This window comes from Amblyomma mixtum, chromosome 1 (genome assembly GCF_055824585.1).
Source record: "Amblyomma mixtum isolate Tamu chromosome 1, ASM5582458v1, whole genome shotgun sequence".
Taxonomy (NCBI): Eukaryota; Metazoa; Arthropoda; class Arachnida; order Ixodida; family Ixodidae; genus Amblyomma; species Amblyomma mixtum.
Genome location: NC_143012.1, coordinates 91,660,030 through 91,666,408, shown reverse-complemented (window position 1 = coordinate 91,666,408; position 6,379 = coordinate 91,660,030).

Sequence of the window (6,379 nt, the reverse complement as noted above, 5' to 3'; positions counted from 1 at the left end):
ACAAGACTTGGAAACGAAGCTTTTTATTTGGCCTGACTTGCGCCCGCAAAAGAACTGAATCACTCGGCGGCGGCGTAAGCAACAAACGTGCTCGTCAATCGTCGAACTATGAATGCCCGCTGTTCGCGGCATCGTTCAATTTTAAAGCCAGCAAGGAAACTTCGAGATAACAGGTCGAGATCATCTAGAGTAATCTGGAAACACGTAGATGCAGCTCGGCATGGCTGTGATCAATCGAGATTAGTCCGGTCGCTTCTCGCGTCACGAACACAAATGATAACACCCCTTTCCTGCGGGCTTGCGCGAACGAACGGACACTACAATGATACGTGGCAGTATAAAAAACAACAACCACATGTCACCGACGGAATCCGAATTGACAACCTCCTGATTTCGCATACCGTGCTCTACCAACTGATTTTTCTTATTAATGCGCCAAGACTGCCATCGTTCTTGCAGTTGCCTCCAGCTGCGCGAACGCAAAATCCACGTGATTTGAGGCTGCCAAGCGGCACGTAGAAATTACACGAATGATCGGATAGCACGAAACGCACATGGGATCTTAAAAACGATAAAACGCCAACTTCCTAAAACTGTTCTCATCAGGACACTGGGCCACGAGTCTGTGAGCGGTAATCAGCGCGCGCTCGCCGTAGTTCGATGTCTTTCAGAGAAAGCTATGCGGTACCGGAATCATCATCATCAGTAACTTTATTTCCGCACTGTGGGGTTTATATACCCCTCTTTTTAGACGGCACACAGGATGCCGTAGGCACTGGCGGCGTCTTCGGCCAATTAGACGATCTTTGCTTGAGTCTCCTGGTGGGAGCTGAGTAGATAGGTCTCCGGTCCCACAACACTACAGACGATCCTTACCTACCACAAGCTAAATCGGCGAATCTAAGCCGCGCCAGACAAGAAGCTCACGTGGGAAGAAGCCCTAGCTTGGTGGAACCTACCCGCACCTCAGCCTCTTACGCCACATACACCCCACATATACCAAAACACATGCAGGTAATCGGGGGACACCCCACACTGTATCACATACATGGGCTTTCCGAAGCACTCAGACCTCCCCGAGATTTCCAAACCGACGACCTGAGCAGTGGAAGGATGTGCTGTGCAGCTCAAGCCCAAAGGATCAAAGACAGCTGGTTCAGCGCGAGCAGCAAACAGGTAAGGCAGTAGGAGCCCTAAGCTAAGAGCCCCTCCCAGTTCAAGGGGCCCAAGGCCATTTTTTTTTTCAATAAAATGTTTACAACCAGCACCACCAGCAGCGGTATTCTTAGCCCTGCTAAATTTTTCCTGTGGTTGATTAACCTGCTGTAGTATCTGAATACTCATCGATTCTTTTTTTCGGATTTTAAATGAGCCTGAGGCAGAAAGTCAGTTCTGGTAAGACCTGTTAATAATTTAGACGAATACGCGCCTTCATTCGTCTCCGAATGTTTGTGACCGATGCTTTCGGCTGCTTTCCTCAGAGTGCAACAAGAGCGCCTTTGTTGTGGGCGCGGTCAGCATCTCCCGCGAGGTGGCAGCCGCGTTGGTCACGGACGAAGTAGTGGAGGCCGAGGAGGCCGCCATCGCCCTGGCAATCATTCAGGAAGGGGCTAAAATAATTCTTAGCGATTCCAAGACGGCCCTTCGACACTTTTCGAGGGGACGCATCTGCACCACAGCCTACAATATGCTAAAAAATTTGCCTAAACACATGAGCGAAGTGGACCTGGTTTGTTTCCCGGCCCACGTGGGCGATCTAGGTAATGAGGCCGCTCACCGCTATGCTCGAAGTTTTGTCAGCCGAGCAGGTGAGGAGGCTTCTGACACGAGAGCGCCCCGAAGTGAGGCCCTGGACTCTTGTCAGGTCATAACGCAATAGTATAGAGAGCTGCGAGTGCGACTGCCTCCTCCGCACGATTCGCTCAGCAGAGAGCAGTCTACCACGTGGCGACGGCTCCAGACGCGATCGCAGCCCAACATCCCAACAGGCACTTGGACTCCCATGGACGTCTTGTAGACGTTTAAGACGTCTATGAGACGTCCAACGGAATCTCGGAGCTTATTGGGATATTCCCCGATCTGGTGAACCCGTTCTGTCAATTGTGCGGCGAGCCTGCCACTTTGGACCACATAATCTCTGCTCGGAGGATCCGATAGATCTAGTTACATCTCCCTCTCCTAATCCGCTGCGGTGGCTCAGTGGTTACAGCGCTCGGCTGCTGACCCGAAAGACGCTGGTTTGATTCCTGCCGCGGCGGCCGAATTTCGATGGAGGCGAAATTCTAGAGGCCCGTGTACTGTGCGATGTCAGTGCACGTTAAAGAACACCCAGGTGGTCGAAATTTCCGGAGCCCTTCACTACAGCGTCCCTCATAGTCTGAGTCGCTTTGGGACCTTAAACCCCAATAAATCAAATCAAATCTCCCTTTCCTGAACAGTGCGAAGCTGTTCTCGCCAGTTCGGACCCCTGCGTTCAGTCTAGGGCAACGACGAGAGTGCTAGAGATCGCCGACAGTTTACTACTGCCGGCCACGTGGAGCGGCTGATTGACCCTGTACACCCGCCATTTGATTTGCTGACAAATAAGGTTGTTTCTCTCTCTCTACCCTCGGAGTGCATCTGGTTAAAACAATAAAAGTACACGCACGTGCCCGAGGCTTGATCCTCCAGGCGATGCTGGTTTACCCCATACAGTGGTTACGCATGTGAGCACAGCTCACGTGCATTTCGTCGAAGAACTCCTGTTCACACGCGTCGAACAGCGTCAAGGCGCGAGCTCTTTCGTCCACGAGTCGTTACCCTTTCATGTACGAGTCTTTCGTCTGAGAGATCTTCGAGTCTCCGAATAGAGCGAGTCATGCCCGAATCTGACGCTGCTACAACGAACAAAGTAAAAGGTGAGTTTGATTTATTGTTTATGGGGGTTTAACGTCCCAAAGCGACTCAGGCTATGAGGGACGCCGTATAGTGAAACGCTCCGGAAATTTCCAGCACCTGTGGTTCTTTAACGTGCACTGGCATCGCACAGTACAGTGGCCTCTAGAATTTCTCCTCCATCGAAATTTGGCCGTCGCGGCCGGGATCGAACGCGCGTCCTTCGGGTCAGCAGCCGGGCGCCATAACCACTGAGCCACCGCGGCGGGCCTTACGTATTAGGCGGTACGAGCTTGTCAAGCTGCCCCAAGGATTGTTTCTGTTGCGAAAGCAACACTACGCTAGTCGCCGAGCCATTTCGCGGAGCCGAGGAAAGGGCATACTGCGCATGCGCGAGGAGCAGTGACGTCACATGGCGCACAGCTGGCGCGCCACCGCCGCCGCGCTCGCCAGTTGCGCATGCGCAGTAGCGGTGCATAGCTAGCGTGCCGGGGCCGCCGCCGCTACCGCGCGCTCTCAATCGCTCTCTATCTCTCCTCGTTGCTTTCGCAATCGTCCAGGTTTAACCACTGCCAATTTTTTTCTCTGGCCTCCTCATGTGCTTCAGTGAGTAGAGGGGCCAACAGGGGGGAGCGGCTTCCCAAAATGTGACGTAACCACCTCCCCTGAGTTCCTTCATTCCTCCATGTTATATAGTAGCCATGCGCTGTTGCATCGCTCCCGCATGATCGTTCCCGTAGAGGAAACCTACGCACTATAGTTCCCGTGAGCCGGCGGCGACCGGTTTTATTTTCCCGCCTTTAGCAGCATTGTGCTGTGCGCGCCAGCGTAGTTCTCTATGCTTGTTGGGTCTTGATTGTGGTGCAATGTGATTAAGCGTAATTGGTTTCCTGTGAATGGGTAATCGTAGAAGCTTGGTGTTCTACGTTTATCTGCCAGCACGCTGTATCGAGTTCATGGCAACGTGAGCCGAAGTAGCTATTCCCTTACAAAAAAAAAAGTTTCAGACAGTCTATGAAGTGTCTATAGACTTCTGTTTGTAAAGCCTATAGACTGCATATAGGCAAATCCTAGAGGACTGTCTATAGGCAATACAAATGCCGTAGACAGTCTGTAGACAATCTATAGATTTATTGCAATACACTTTTAGGTGACTTTTGTCTATAGACAGTCCATAGACTATGAATGGACAAAAAGCAATATCTACAGAAAGTCAACAGAGTCAATAAGAAGTCTATAGACTGTCTATAGACCATTTTTATAAGGGTTGGGCGTGCCCTTCTTTGTTCTTGGCTGCCAGAAAGGTTGCTGTCCTGACGCATGAACATGGAAAGCATTTGGAAATTTATTCACCGTGCATGCTCATGCCGCTGAGGCTATTTTTGCACGGCACCATGATTCTCCCAAGAGACACATGTTCAACATTCGTGGGAAATTTTTTTTTAAAACTGCGAAACTGTAGGACACTGGTATAGAAATATTGAAAGTTATGGTCTATTCTTCCGATATGTAGCAAAATCTTTCTTTTATAGTGTTCCCGTCGCTCGCATCAGGCAGTTAAGACTGCCATAGAGAACCAATGGGGAACGCTTTTGACGATAGCGAAAATCTTAATAGCAAAAATATGCACGGCTTCCCGCATAGGTCTTCGGGTATGTTGATTGTTATAGTGAAATCTTAGAATATATGAAAAAATTGCGCTCATAAACTTTTTCCCGTTCTAAAATGATTTGTCCGCACTCGTCGCGATGGCTCAGTGGTTAAAGGTGCACTGAAGAGGATTCTGAACTTGTCTTTTTGCCGCGGGAACACGATCTACACGTTCCGAGCTTTCTTAGAAACTTCGATTTATTGCCCTGTGTGGCCGATTTCCGTAATTAAATCGAATTAACGTCCGGCTCCCATCTTTTTTTTTTTTAATTCTCTCGCGTACGGTGGGCGGAGTCGACCAACGCGTGGAGCGCCTTTCACCCAGTCCCGTGGCGGCTTGCCGCTCTGCCATCGGCGGAGTAATACGTAGTAGTCCGTAGTAGCAAATAGTCCGCGCGTATTTTTATTTCTGCGGGCTTATTTTGCGGCTATATTATCTGCTAATGAAACTATTTATTGATGGAAACCTAGAAAACAAAATAAAATGAAAGCAAAGCCTCCACGGAGCTGGCTGAAAGGCACTCCACGCGTTGGTCGACTCCCCCCACCGTACGCGGGAGAATTAAAAAAAAAGGCAGAAGCCGAACATTAATTCGATTTAATTAAGGAAATCGGCCACAGAGGGCAATAAGTTGCAGTTTCTAAGAATGCTAGGAACGTGTAGATCGAGTTGCCGCGGCAAAAAGACAAGTTCAGAATACTCTTCAGTGCACCTTTAAGGCGCACGTCTACCAAACCGGAGTACCAAGGTTCGAATCCGACCGCGGTGGACGTGTTTCGATGGCGGTGAAACGAAAGGCGCCCGTGTGCTGTGCGCTATCAGTGCACGTTAAATATCCCCAGGCAGTCGAAATAATTCCGGAGCCCTGCACTATGCCACCTCTTTCTCTCTTTATTCTTGCACTCGCTCGTTCCATCCCTGAAGGAATGGTTCGGTGTCCATCGAGATGTAAGACAATTACTGTGCCATTTCCTTTCCCCAAAATCCAATTTTCAAATTCAACGTGGCTTTCAATGCAAACACATGCATTCAACTACCTTCACGGCGTCATCATGAGAGAGAGATGCCCTTTGGCTGGCGTCTAAAAATCGCTGGCATGCTACTCTGTTCACAAGGCTGTGAACAGTGAATAGGGGATATAAAGGCGGAAAGAGAAACGTGCAGAAAATGTTAAAACAAAAAGGGGAGAAATGCGGCCATTAAATGCGTACTAACAAGGGAGTAATTACTCATTGGCACCCACCCAACCGCAGCCAAACGGCTACGAAGGAAAGCTGTATGGCTTTCCTTTGTAGCCGTTTGGCTGCACTTGGGTGGATGTCAATGAGTTATTACTCCCTTATTAAAAATCTACTCCACCTTGGGTGATTCCCCTAAACTTTTGACCAACACTGTTCCCACTTCGAGATATTGATCAATTGGCTCTTCTCGCCCTACCATAAGCTTGCAGTCACGGTGATGCGAAGTTAGGCTGCGGCGACTGCTGCCGGAGTACGTACTCTCTACTACTGAGGTTTACTTTAGGATCAGCGGCTTTCACCGGGAAATGGTAGCGAGTGTGAGATTCCTTTCCGCGCTGTTTTCAAATGACTTTCTGCCGACTGTGAAACGGAAGGAACTGTACCGTGCTTTGTGCGATATAGTTCTCCCAGTGCCCTTGTACAGGGCCTTGTACAGTGGAGGCCCAGGCAGAGATGTGTTAAAGCGGATTAAAAAAATGCAGGTGCCGCCAGGAACAAAAACCTTCTTTTTTAAGCTGCACACCGTAACCTTACCGGTTAAAAAAATTTAGAGCGAAAGGAATTATTTTTACCCTGGGGATCTCACTGTTTAATTTGCAGAAAGCCGGAAACA